The sequence below is a fragment of the Podarcis melisellensis genome (assembly GCF_964234715.1).
Source record: "Podarcis melisellensis genome assembly, chromosome: 4".
Taxonomy (NCBI): domain Eukaryota; kingdom Metazoa; phylum Chordata; class Lepidosauria; order Squamata; family Lacertidae; genus Podarcis; species Podarcis melisellensis.
In genome coordinates this window covers 44,788,272-44,802,912 of record NC_138531.1, presented here as the reverse complement: position 1 = coordinate 44,802,912, position 14,641 = coordinate 44,788,272, and the positions used below count along the sequence as shown (strand labels likewise).

At 39.6% G+C, this 14,641-nt stretch overlaps 1 protein-coding gene across 11 annotated transcripts in view; it reads left to right on the top strand.

Annotated features, from left to right (window-relative positions):
- The window catches only part of DMD (dystrophin), a 1,007,479-nt gene that overhangs the window by 764,775 nt on the left and 228,063 nt on the right, over window positions 1-14,641 (top strand). The gene's annotated exons all lie outside the window — the stretch shown is intronic.

The window sequence follows — 14,641 nt, the reverse complement described above, 5'->3', positions numbered from 1 at the left end:
CTTCCATCTTCCTTAAATTAAACCACCTTCCTTTCTCATCACTCAAGCACCAGAAGAAGCAAAGGATTTCACAGAATCCAGATCTCAGCTCAGTACTGTATTCAGATATGAATGTTCCCTGGATCTGACACAACTAAATGCTTATTGTCGTCTTGGCTTCCTGATAAATTTGTTGGTTTGAGGTATATCTGTTTGCTTTTCATTTTCCGACTTACCTTTTATTTTTATTTTACTGTGTACTTAGCTGAAACACAATGCTGGATTGCTGTTTGTCTTTGCCAAGGTTTAAACTGATCTGTTAGATTTTCACGGGAGAAACAACACAGTGAATAACTCAGATTTCCCTTAGCAATACTACCATATTGCATGTAAAATTTTATAGCATATGGACTGATTAGCATTCAGAAACTGGTGGTGGACATCTAGAATATAAAATACTTGCTGCAGTGGAAAACATTCAAACATAATAATAATAGCAGTCCGTGGAATGAAGGATACAGAGAAGGAAAGTTCTATACAGTATTATAAATCATTCAAGTGACACTGCTCGACTTTAGAGCAAGCAACTTGTAAAAAAATTTTAAATGCCACTCTGTGGCATCCACATAAAGAGTTCCAAGAACAATTATTTGGGTTGATCTTAATCTTATAAAAGGATAGAAGGTCAGGAGTTTAGCTGAAGTTAATTCGTTGTTGTTGTTTTCTACCCTTTAAAAACAAGGCCCCAGAGTTGCAGGTTTCAATGGATGCTACAACAAAGTCATTCTTTCAGTTGCACACATAACTTGTGTAAAGGTAGGGGAGATCATTTAGCCAGGCAAGCAGAAATGCACTGGCAGAAGTCTCTTAGGACTACATTGAATTGCACCCTAAATGATTTTAGTCTTCCTGCCATTCTTTTCATGCAGTAGAACTACTTTATATTTGCTTACTCTTTTTAAAATGTAAATCTCTGGCTGTTTACCATGATATTCTGTGCAACACTGAATTCCAGCTCACTTTTAGCACTCCATGCCTCCCTCCTACATTCTCGTGCTTGACAGTGATCATACTTTTACAGTGGTACCTCGGGTTACAGACTCTTCAGGTTACTGTTGGAGGCAAAGAACAAGATGGTACCACTTCCCATGCCACATAGTGAAGCATATCAAACTGGCAAACAAATCTTATTTAAACACTGGCAACATAAAGTATCATTCATTGTACCTGAGGGTAGCAAGCTAGCTTAGGTTTGGCAGGGTTGCTCAGATCGCATGGTGGACATAAATTTATAATCTAGCACCTCACTGCGGTTTGCTCTCCACTTGGCACCTGCCTTCTCAAACAGATGCTGCAATGAAGCAGTTCTCTCACCAGCACTCATCGTGTGAGCAGAGCAACAGAATAACTACTTGGCTGAAATCCCTGAATTGGCTACCTGTTTGCTCAGTCAGGGGCCTTTTACAAGTATGTTGTCTGCAACACATTGGGAGAAAGTCCATAGACAAGCTGGTCAGCCAACATGGAGTATTGTCCACATTGGCTCAGGGAAATAGGAATGGCTGATTGTGTGTGGAACACCTGAAGAAGAAGAAATCAATCAGTTTGCAACCTTCACTTCCACATTTTTACCTTCCTTGGTATGCACATTGCTGATAATTCATACACAGTTGAATTAAATAAATTTCAACTGTCATTTGCATTCAGATGTGCTGTTCTTAGTCCAAACGCCCTCTCAGAGCTATTAGTGTCCTCAGAATCTGTCACATTTGGCTACATTTCTAGATGAAATCCTATTAAATCCTGAGAGCCTGCAGGTCATAAAGCCAATCCCCTGCCAAAAGCAGGAGTTTATCCAAAGCTATTCTTGTAAAGGGTAATAAACCCTCATCTACACATACTTGGAAATATGATTGGAAATTACTTAAATGATCCAAAAGTCTTTCCTTCTTAAAGGTCTGAATCCAAATGAAAGCAACAACATGCTTATATATTCTATTCCTAAAGATCTGCAGTGATAAATGTTTTATCACACATTTAGGAAGTTAGTTACAGTACTGAAGCCTAACAAAGAGTTATTCTTAACTTTGAGCGTGAATCATTACAGTTGCAATCTGAAACATTATTTCTTGTCTCTCCCCTTGGTAGGCAAGAAGAACAACCAGCCTTTATCCACTATAATAATACTTTCCTGTGATAGACAAGAGGAATTTAAAGTCTCCCTACTTCCTCCTGGCGATTCTAAGCTAAACTAATTATATTCCATCATTCTCTCCTCATTTTACATTAAAATGAATAACTACCCGTTTACTTGATCAGGGATTTTTCTAATGAATGTTTTATTTGTCATATCATTGCTACTTACTACTACCAACTCCAGCATAGCATTTTCCCAAATGAAACTTGGTAAAGAAATTTATGATCTAGCATACCTACAAGTAACTGTGCCCTACCATTTTTCAGGACAGCTATTTTGCAATTTGTTCAGGAAAATTAGAGTATGCAATAATTCTCCATGGCTTATTAGTTTTTAACTTTCTCGTAGCAACAAGAGAAAAAAAACCCTGTCTACATCAAGATCTGGCAGTTTCCAGCAGTGACAGCTGTACTTAATGATTTTATTTTGTTCCTGAGTTTATGCCCAGTTTCCCAGTCCTTCCACATTTCACAACTATGTGCTAATCTACAGGGATTCTGTAGTTTTCTTCCATGTACTGAAAACAAACTGAGGGTGAATACAAGAGACATATTTCGTGGTATTATTCCACCAGAGAACTCCTTTAAAAATTTTGTCTAACATCCACAATTCTGAGAACCTTAAACCTTCATTTTCTAAAATAAAGTATTCTTTGATGTGGAGGAAGAAAATGGACAGAGTGTGGACAGTAACTATTAAAGATGAGAAACCAACAGGGGTTTAGTTTCCAGGAAACAGGATTGTCCCACTTACCTGACTATCTCCTACATTGCCATGAACCTTGTAGAGGTTGTATTGGAGGGACTGTCAGATCTGGATATAGAATGGGAGGAGCTCAGAGAGTCAGAGGTAGAGGACCCTGGGGAGGAGCAGAACAGGCTGTCAGATGAGCATCCCACCCCTATGACACTTAGCACCTCTAGTTCGGTTTTTCCAGCCTTAGAGACACCTCTGGCACCACCTCTGGTCACAAAGGAGCCTTCCCCCTTCAGAGGAGAGGTCTAAGAGTAAGCCTGATGCCATGAAGGCTCTGACTCCACCCGTCTCTCTAAGGATGTGTCACTGGCAGCAGTGGTACAAACAATCTTTGCATAGCCAGCCTACTCAGATGAATGCCCATTTGATTGCCCAGTCCCAGACACATAATGCTTGCTGCACAAGTGTCTGCCATACTTCAAAAGGAAGCTGCAGGGTGTTGGGTATTATTGGATCAGTATCTCAGCTCGTGCTTAGCCTTGAATTCTCAACTTTTGTAGACCTGCTGAAACTTGTAACCTGCAGTCTGCCTTCAAAAGGAAGCCAAACCCTGGTAAACACTGCCCTGGAACTTTTCACCACTTCAGAGTGGGGTACATGTAAGAACACACATGTGCACACTGACTAGAGGTGTGTGGCCAGTGTGCCTGCCCTCTGGCTTTCTTCCAAACCATATTTACCTGCTGAGGGTAAACATGGGTGGAAATAGTTATTGTTTAAGTTCGCACGTTAAATTGCTTCATCTATCACATCACATTGTTCACCTCGGTGGAATTGTAAATATAAACTTACGTCCTGGAAGACGAGAAAATCTGTAATTCTTGGTTAATTGGAAGAAGCAGCCCTGACTTCAGTACTGTCAGCATGATTTCAGTCTGGCGATATGATAATGATTATTATGTCAAATGCAATCAAGAATGCAAGCCTTGAACTGACAAGAGACTTAGTTACTTTTAAAAATGCATGATTTCATGTAATATGTGGTCTCTTATTCTGTAGTAGCCAAAGCTGGGTACAAAAGGAAACTAACTTATCCTGAGGAAGAAATTGTGATGTTGTTACTTATTTTTATACAGCATTTTACTTCCTGTAAGTTAACAGCTTAATTTCTTTCTTTCTTTTTAATGCATTGGATAACCATTCACTTGGGTCTTTTTTTTAGTTACTGAACAGAAACGGAGATTGAACTAAACTTTATATGCTGCCTTTCCACAAAGGAAATAAGTGGCTTCCATTATACAGGATAAATAAAAAATAAGCACAATACGTACACCTAAGCATTTCAATAAACAATTGTTTCAATAAACAATTCATTGAACCATCTTTTTATTTAAAAAACATACCAAAATATCTGCATACATATTAAAATCTTATATATTAAAATACAAAGAACAATCATAACAATCATTCCAACATGGAAGTTGTAAAAACCTAACAAACTGTTATGGCAATCATAGTCACAAAAAAACTAAGATGTTTGGTGGAACATGCTCCAACAAATACCAAGCTGTATAACACAGGCAACAGTGCACCATAAGGAGAGGACAAGAACATTACACTGAAGGTTGATTCACACAGTAAGTTCACAGTTTTCACACAGACTTTGACATGCACTTGCTATGGGCTGTGTTTGTAGCCCAAACTAAGTTCATGGCCACCATGAGGGATGTAGGCAAGCATGCCTATGTTGTACATGGTCTGTCACTGCACTTGGAGAGGTGAGGCCTCTGACTTAGTTAAGTCGGCACCCCGCTCTCCTTTCCTGCTTCTCTGAACTGCAGCTCAGGGCTGTGGGGCTTTGGTGAGGCCAACTTGCCCCATCCACCCAAGAATTCTGGGGCCCCAGGGTTGCTCATGTGGGAAAGACTCCCTATTCACCTTCAGGGCTGCTTGCCCTTGACCTAGCAGAGGAGTGGTATCACTGCAGGCTTAGCCTGCTTTTTTACAGCATTTCCCATGACTGTTTTTCTTTGCAGGTTTGGTTTAAAGCTAAATAAAGTGCCCCGCCCCAGTTTAACACATTTATATATGCCTGTGCCTTTATTTATTTTTAATTTATTTTTAATTTTTTATTCATACAAAACCAAAATAAAATAATTTTACATGAATAAAAGGAAAAAAGAAAAACTTTTGTTTTCATAAACATACAAAACAACTCAAAACTAAACAATACATAGAATGCCTTTATTTCAGCCTTCAACTGCAGTCCCTTCCAATATAGTCACATAGAAATAGACTTTCAGGGTAAACAACCAAATTACAGAGAGATTGTGGGAATCACAAAAGTATAAACCTGCTTGGGGTTTCTAGGAGTCAAATCTCTCAGTGGTTACACGCTGTCTCTACTTCTCATATTGGTAAAGGCTTGCACATGAACACAAAATTCCACACTAGATTTGATGAACAAGATCTGTGGATAGGATCTCTTGCAAATGGGCTCCATGGCATTGAGGGAGGAAGCTAATCTTGTCACCCTTTACTACTATCCTGTTAACTCCCAAACTGTCCTACATAACAAAATATATAACTATGATGCAGGTAGTTGCAGATTTTGCCTGCAGGGCAGAAAACATAGGGAGTTTGATTTCAATCGGAAAAGCAGCCTGGGAAAAGGGGTAACCCTACCCTAGCACAAGTTGACTTGTTAATGTTAACACACCAAAACGCAGTTATGTTAAAAGCAAATGCACCTGAACTCCTCCACCAGGCAGTGTGAGAGAATGAAAGGTCAGGGAGGTCATAAGAACCCAGGATGAAGTTAAACTTGTTCAGGTTATACTAAGCCATGCTTTAGTGGGGTGTCTGAACACAGCCAGTGTGCAATGTTGAAAGTATGTGGTTTGAAAATAACATCTCTAGTTTAATCTCTTGGAGAGCATGAGTATGCACTGCATATCTGACTCTTTGCCCAAAGATGATGCTGTGAAGAATATATTGATTAGGAACAGGCCCAGCCCTGCTGTTCAGCAGGCTAAAACAACCTGTTTCAAACCAGCACCATAAGGGGAGGATAGACAAAACCAGGAATTAATGTCTAAAGGGTGCAGACTTTTTAAACAGTTAGTGTGCAGTCTAGTGGGGGTGTAAGAGGCATTTTGACTCAGCCTCAGGCAGCAAAATGTCTTGGGACAGCACTTGTGGGACAGCTAAAGCATGGCTGGTGCACAGGAAGTTCTAAACAAACAATATTCTGATAATGTTTTCATTCATAGTGTCTCTATATAGTACAGTGGTTCTCAACCTGTGGGTCCCCAGATGTTGTTGGACTACAACTCCCATCATCCCTGAGCTCTGGCCTTGCTATCTAGGGGTGGTGGGAGTTGTAGTTCAACAACATCTGGGGACCCACAGGTTGAGAAAGGCTGAGTGCCTAGCACACATTTACAAATACTAATTTGAAATTGTCGTCTTGGTTTTATTACTACTCATCATTGCATAGTTCCTTCATTTGAATCCTAACAATTCTTTTTTTAAAAAAATGAAAGCTGGAAACTGCCCTGTTTTTTGAATAATAGTAAAGAATACTAATACAAGGCCACCAAGCTGAGTCTCTAGAGAAGGCAATTTTAAATGAAAACTGCTAAGAGTTTAATACTGTGAGTCTTAATTGGCCTCATGTAATGTTATCCGTGCATTTCACTCTTATTAAATTTAGTTGTTTCTGCAGTAATTAAGAGTAAGAAAGCAGGTGCCTTTAAAACCTAATTATTTTGATAATCAGTTTACACTTAAGTGCCTTTGGTAGCCAGGATTTTATCTTAAATGAATTTTAACCAAGTAATTAATATACACATTTTGACAGCACTGTTGACTGCTGTAAAATCTCTAAGGGGTTGTGCTTTTGGATGCAGCAAAGAATACAAACCCTCTCTTCTTAATAGGCCAGCGTTTTCTTCCTCCGAAGATGAAACACCTTAGAATTGCTAATGTTTATGCACATTGCATTAAATAATTTTTATATAAATATACCCTCCAGTTTATATGTTGCCAATGAAGCTCTCAGTCTCAAGCTCTGGAACTTGGCATGTTCTGGGAATTGGGATGGGAGATTTATTCATCACTTCTCTTTCTCTTATTACTTCTGTTAATAGTTCATTTTGATAAAACACCACCTTTTTGGAATGGACCTCAGCTTGATTATGCTTCTGCCCCACCTAGATACCTTTGTCTGGCTCCCTCCTTCCCTTTGGAACTGGCTGGCTACTGAGTTCAAGCAGCTTTACAGAAGTTTTGTAGCACTTGGATTCAGGAGTACTGTATACACACTGCTTCCAAACTGTAGGGGTTGCCAGTGGCGTAGCGTGGGGGTGCAGGGGGGGCCGGCCGCACCAGGCGCAACATCTGGGGGTTAGGGTTAGGGGGCGCAAATCCACGGGTTAGGGGGTGCAAATTACTTGCCTTGCCCCGGGTGCTGACAACCCACGCTACGCCACTGGGGGTTGCTGCATTCCTTCTCCAAAGGACTGACACCATGAGAAGCTACTCCCCTCCAAAGGCAGGCTTTGGATTTTCCAAATATTTTGTAACACTAAATGGTTCCTACTTAGCAAACAGAGAGTCAGATTGTTCCACTGTTGCTACAACGCAACGGATGATATCCAATGTTAGCCGCGATGGAGAAAATAATAATTTCATAAAGCTGTATTATTTTGATGACTGCCAGACCCTCCAAGTGCCCCTATTTTCCAGGGACATTTCTGGATTTACAGAAGCCATCCTGGTTTCTGATTTGATCTCAGAATGTCCTGCTCTTCCTTAGGACATCCCTATTTTCATCAGAGAAATGCTGGAAATGTGAGCCAAGGAAATAATTAACAATACAACCTTTAGAAGACATCTGAAGGCAGCCCTGTATAGGGAAGTTTTTAATGTTTAATGTTTTATTATGTTATATATGTTGGAAGCCACCTAGAGTGGCTGTGGTAGCCCAGTCAGATGGATGATGTATAAATAATAAAATGATGATGATGATGATGATGGAACAGGAAGTCCCTATTTTTATCGAAGAAATGTTAGAGGGTATGTGATTCATTTTTAAAAATATTTTATTTTCAAATTTTACAATCACAATAATTCATAAATAATTCATAAATTCAGTGCTTTTCCAAAAAAGAAACAATATAGACTCCCCCGCCCCACCCCTGGATTCCAATCTTTCCCACATAATTTCTTGCATCTCATTGTATCTGCAAACTTTTTGTTTTCCCTCTTGTTTATTGTAATTCCCAATTATTTAATCACATAAATGTTATATCAAACCTGCTAATGTTTTAATATATTTACAGTGGTCTTTAAATAGTCTATAAATTTCTTCCATTCCTGCTCAAAATTTTTCTCATCTTGATCTCTGATCTTCACGGTCATCTTTGCCATTTCAGCATAGTCCATCATCTTAACTATCCATTCTTCTTTTGTTAGTATCTTCTCCTGCTTCCAATTTTGAGCTGAGGTTATATGATTCCATTCTCGTTTCAACCTATAACCTAGCTAAACTGAAAAGCCCTATGCCTGCCTACCTTTTACAGGACGGAACTAGCTGCTTTTAGGTACTGTATGTAGTGAATGGTTGTTCTGGAACACTGAAAAGAATAAACTGTTAGAATCTATGATGGTCATTGTATGCATGAAAAGAGAATTAGCTAGGCATTGCAATTGTGATTAATCTTGAATTGTTTTGTAGACAGATGAAAGAGGATATCGGAAGACATTTAATGAAAAGGAAAATTAGTCCAAGTCTTAATAAAGAAAGACATTGAAAAATGATTACTGTATTGGCCTGAATATAAGCCTCACTTTTCCTCCAAATTCCAACCGTGAAAAGTTTAAGTGTGGCTTATATTTGCAACCTTATGGTATGCAACCAGGTGCGCAGGGCAAATAGTGCCAGGAGTGCGGCAAAGTGGTGCCAGCCCTATGCGTAGTCCCCCGTCCTCTCCCCCAAGGCTGGGAAGGGAGAGAGCAAGGAAGGGGAAAGGCCATCGGCAATGCAGTACGGCTCCCCCCCCCCCAGTATGCAGCCAGGAGCAGCAAGGAATGGAGCGGCTTATATTCAGGTATTTTCCCTTTTTTTTCTCTCCCCCCCGCCCATTAATTTTAAAGGTGTGGCTTATATTTGGGGCAATACGGTATCAAATCAAATCAAATCAAAACTTTATTAGCAAAGCCAACAGGCCACAGCTATACAAGAGTTAAAAGTGAAAATAGGGATAAAAGGAAGAAAAGAACAAGCAAAAGGAGGTCCGTCAGATGAACAAGTCTGTCACTCAGATGGTGGCCCTCAATTTCGCAGCTCTCTCGATGTACCTCGCGACCTTCTCTGTTATCTGACTATCCGTATCAGATAATAGAAAATACAGTGTAATGTCTGGTGAACGGCCGGGGTTGGAGAGAATGAGTGGAGTAATAATCTCATTCCTTAGGTCTTTGTAAAGGGGGCAAGATAGAAGGACGTGGGACACTGTTTCCGTGTTACCATCTCCACATGGGCAAAGTCGTTTTTCAAATGGAGTCTTTTGGTAACGACCTTCGAGTACAGCAGAGGGAAGAACATCCCATCTAGCCAATGTAAAGGCACGTCTGTATTTTGGGATGGTTAGTTTAAACAAATATGAAGCTGGAGAGTCAAAATGAGAAGGGGGAAAGTAGGTATACCATGGGCACAGTTTCTTTAAGATAGTCAGGTTGTTTTGTCGTTCAATGTCTTTCAGGCGCTGGCCTATTAGACTCTTTGCTTTAATGAGGCCCATTGATAGTAGGGACTGTGAATGCAGACCGCATGTAAGGAGTTTTTGATGTACAGTTTTGAACCACTTGCTTTTGTGAGGGTCTTGCATTACTAGAGGCAGTAGACCAGGTGGATTCAGATTAAGACGAAGCCAATAGTTGAATGTTCTCTGCCAGGTCCGAGTTTCCACAGATGGAAGGCAGGCCTCGAGTCGTAATGCTGCGTTTGGAACACAGGAGGGGACGCCGAATATCTGCCTTAGAAATTTAGACTGAACAGTTTCAAGACTGGAGCAGTGGTTCCCCGTCCAGATTTGTGCCCCGTACAGTAACTGCGCCAGAGGTTTTGCTTGAAAAACTTCAAGGGCTGCTGGGATGTATCTGCCCCCCTTCGTGTAAAAGAAGCGGGACAGCATCTTGATACTTTGAGCTGCTTTTTCTTTGGCACATTTTTGATGGACATCCCAGGACCCGGTCGACTGGAAAACGATACCCAGATATTTGAAGGCTTTAACCTGTTCAATTGTCTGGTTATCCATCCTCCAGCTGTACTGTCTGTGTTTCCTTGCAAAAACCATAATTTTGGTTTTCTGATAGTTTATTGCAAGTTGCTCTCTCCTACAGTATGCTGAAAATTCACCTATGAGCCTATTTAAGCCTATTCTTGTTCGAGATAGGAGTATCGCATCATCAGCGTACAAAAGCACTGATATTGATTTGTCAGCCAGTTTGGGGGCGTGGAAGTCCGGAGATGACAAACAGTTAACCATATCATTGATGTAGATGTTGAATAGAACTGGGGCCAGGATGCAACCTTGCTTGACCCCCTTACTGACAGGAACTGGTCCTATAAGATGGCCATTTAACGAAGTTCTTACATGCAGCACCGTGTCTTTATATAAACAGCTGATCAGAAATAATAGTCTTTTGTCTATACTTGATGTGCTCAATTTATCCCAGAGTCTTACACGTGGAATTGAATCGAAAGCAGCCTTTAGATCGATAAAGGCTGCATATAACACCCCACGGGATTTTTTGGCATATTTGTCAATTAAATAGGCTAGGGTGAAGCAATGGTCTATGGTGGATCTGCCTTGCCTGAAACCCGCTTGCTCTTCCGCTAGAATAGCTTCAGTTTCCAGCCAGCTAGTTAGCTTGATATAAAGATGTTTGGCATATAGTTTGCTGGGTATAGGCAGAAGGCTGATTGGTCTATAACTCGCCGGGTCTGTCATGGGTCCTTTTTTATAGATTGGGATAATTATTGCCTCAGTCCAACCATCTGGGAGTAAACCCGTTGAGTCGATCCAAGAAAATAAAGACGCCAGCAGGGGGGCCCACCAGCCAATGTTGGACTTCAGAAGTTCGGCAGGGATGTAATCATTCCCTGGGGCCTTGTTGTTCTTTAATTGTGCGATTAAATTCTCAACTTCCTTTGCAGTTACTGGTGGCCAATGAGGTAGGTCCTCCAATTGAATGCATAGTTTGTACTGTTGGGCTTCCTGGTCATAGAACAAAGATTGAAAATGGCGCAACCACTCCATTGGTTCCACTGTACAGATGGAATTAGTACGCTCCTGGTCCAGTAGACCAGATATGGTTCGCCAAAAGCAAGTAGTATCTTTCTCGTGCGATGCCTTAACCAAACTGTGCCATGCGGCTCTTTCAGCTTCCAGTTTCTTTCTCCTTAGTAATTGTTTGTAAGACCGTCTCAGATAAATATAAGCATTAAGTAGGAGGGCAGTCCCTGATTTCCTGTATCTCTGGTAGGCTGTTCTCGTTTGTCTCCTTGTTTGCCTGCACTCCAGGTCAAACCAGCTAGCTCCGTCCTTTGCCCTCTTTGTAGCGGAGCTATGTATCACTGTTGATTTTGATTGGTTCAGGATGATGACATTGGATTACAATTGTTAAGATTGTTGTAAATCTTTTATTGGTGAATAGAAATCTTGCGCTTAATCTGGAAGTGTATAAAAAACATTGCTTTGGATGTGGTTCTTTGCAGCCTCATTATTTTTGAGGTTGTCCCAATGCACATTTGTGTTTCAAAAAAGGTCTATATTTTCACTTGAAACCCGCAAACTTTTCTTTTTGGTTTCTGGAACGGATTCCTCCAGTCTAGGAAACCCTTTTAAATTTATCCAACAGCCATACACAAGTAACTTACATTAATTATTTTCAATGATTCTACTCTGAGTGTAATTTTGTCTTATTTCCCCCGTCTCATCTGCAGTTTTTTCCAGTGTCTATTTCTGTAAGATTTAATTAACTGTCAATGACGCTAACCTCAAAGTAAACTTCTTTCTTAAAAACAACAAATGATTATTCAATGGGAGCAATCCAAAGTCAGTTACAAGGATTTGGGGTTTGGTTATTTTAATCAGTTAGGCATCTATTTATTTTTATTTTCTGCTTTTAAAACTGATACAAAGATTTTATCTTTGTGTATCTGTAATGTTCCCCACATCTCAATAAGAATAGCCACTTTGTTTCTGGTGGGAAAATAAGATTTATGCAAAGCACTGTCTGATCTTCCAGACCATAAAATATGTCCTGATATATTGCTACCCTTTTTTATTCACATTATTGGATTGCTCTTGTCATTCAAGATGTAAAGGGCTGGTACCCAAAACTGCTATCTATTTCAAGGTCTTGCAACAACAGTAGTTGAAATTCTTATTCAGCTTGCATTCTTACCTCAGTATTGTTTTAATTTAGTGTAAGATTGTTTTTCTTACACATTGTGATATTATTTTTCAATGTATGTGAGTATACTGAATGTACTTTTGTTATGAGTGTGCAAAATATTTGATTACTCTTGATCTATAATTCAGATATTAAGTTTGTGCTCACCATTCATAAACTTAGAAAATGTTCCTCAGTAGCTAGTGAGGTATGTGCCAAAATCTGTTGTTGCATTGTTGCAATTTAAGGAAGCTATCGTGTTTCTTTTAATATTATACTAATTAAGAAGCTTCCTTTTGCAGTGACAGACTGTATCCCTTTTTAATTTTCTTAAAGTTCATAATAAGAAAAATGAAAAGAAGGATTAACCCATAAGCCTCTTTGTCTGAAACTTGTTTTCTTAATTAAAATGCATTATTCTTACTAAGATGTTAATATATCTTGTTATTTCAAGTTGTTTTATCTGTGGAGAAAACTTTAGCATTTCTTACCTCCAAACTGCCCCTCTTATCTTGGATCATGTAAAAATTTTGATAGCAATGATCTTCATAAATTATATCTAAATGCATAATATATTACAAGGTTCAAACTGTTAATACTGGAAAAAGAAAGATTTAAATGTGAAATGTATACCTTTTTAAAAAATGAATGACTTTAATGAGTGCTTTTTTCTTTAAAAAATGTTTAGAGGTACTCTCATTTTGACTCAAGAAAATCACCATTTTATAGTTCAAATCGGGGAAAATAAATACAGTAAATGGACAGAAGTACAAAGATTCACAAAATGTTTAGGGATACGCATACCCCTTCATATCCCCCTCCCCCAAGAAAAAAAGCACTGTAAGTGTCAAGGCTTTGAGGGAGGATAACCAAAGATAACCCCCCCTCTCAAAATGTCATGCCTTCTGTCATGCTGTTCTCTTTGTCTGGTACAGCCGCCTCCTTCATGTAAACCTTTGTAAACTACCAGAATAGTTCTGAGCATACTGTGGTTGCGGCATAGTTTAGAAGTAGCAGCAGTTCGAAAAACATGTAATCACATGTAGACAAGTGAGAGTATTGGAGGAGAGCATCACTCTGAGGAGGAGGGAAATGATCCTTTAAAATTGAGCCATTCTTTGGGGTGTGACGAGGCAAGCTGATATCCTTTTGCACTGAGTATAATCCTCCTGGGGGTGGGCTGGGGGTACTGGTAGTGGTTGATTCTGTATTTAGTGACATCTATGTCGCTGGGCTTATGAAGGACATGCAAATTACATGTTGACTTGACTGTCCGGTGCAAAGGTTGCAGATGTCACATGTCATCTAAATTGTGCTGGGGAGGAGTCAGTGGTTGTTGTGAATGCTGCATGACACTAATGACATGTGAAAATGCAGTCTGTGGTCCTAGAGAAGACACTTTTAGATTGCCAGGTAGGAGGTAGAAAGCCAGGACCTACAGGGTGGCTTTCTCTGAAATACTACTTGTTCCATTCATTAGCCCAGTTAGGGTTAGTTAGTGGCAGGAGAAAGGTATTCTGTTCATTGGCACTATTGTACATCACATGTTCTAAGGCTGCTCTGGCACAGTTTCCAGACTAAGCTCTAATTCAAATTTATACTAATTAATTTAAGGAGAAGGAACAAAGAGTAGTAGTTTATAGTGCTGCATTCCCCCCCCCCCCAGTCTCTTGAAACCCAGATTCCAAATGTTCAAGAGAAATAAAGGCAGAAATGTCAACAATGTCTTCATTTAGGAAGTGAAAATAAATGAATAGCTGAGAGTCCTGCTCCAGAGAAGGAAAAACTGTTAATGTAGCACCAGATAATAAAGATATACTGTACTCAATGTAAGTAGGTTGGGAAAGTAACTTGGCAGTCATATTCAGATGGTGAGCTTTATCTTGGGGAATGGAGGAAGAGATTCAGGCTGAATTCTGTTGCTTTCCTTTTATACTTGCCTTGTGATTATTGGAACAAGATGCTACTCATATTCTTTTCAATAGTACATTGAATGTGGCTTGACTTCTTGTACATTCAAAATTCAGAGCATTTATATATATATATAGTTGAAGATGTTAATGTATATTTTGGGGACAATGGCTGTTTGATAGTTCTCTGCAAGTGTTCCACATGCTTAATGTTAACAGGATAAGAACAACCTATAATGCTGTTATCCATTCTCAGAGCAGAAACTGTACTGCATTAGACTGTGTTCAGCAAAAATTCACCTTATGATGAATAAACCACTCATTTCTTGAGCCTTGCTGCTTCAGCTCTACAGGAGTTGTTAATGGCCTAATATGTTCCGCGGGTGATAAAGCC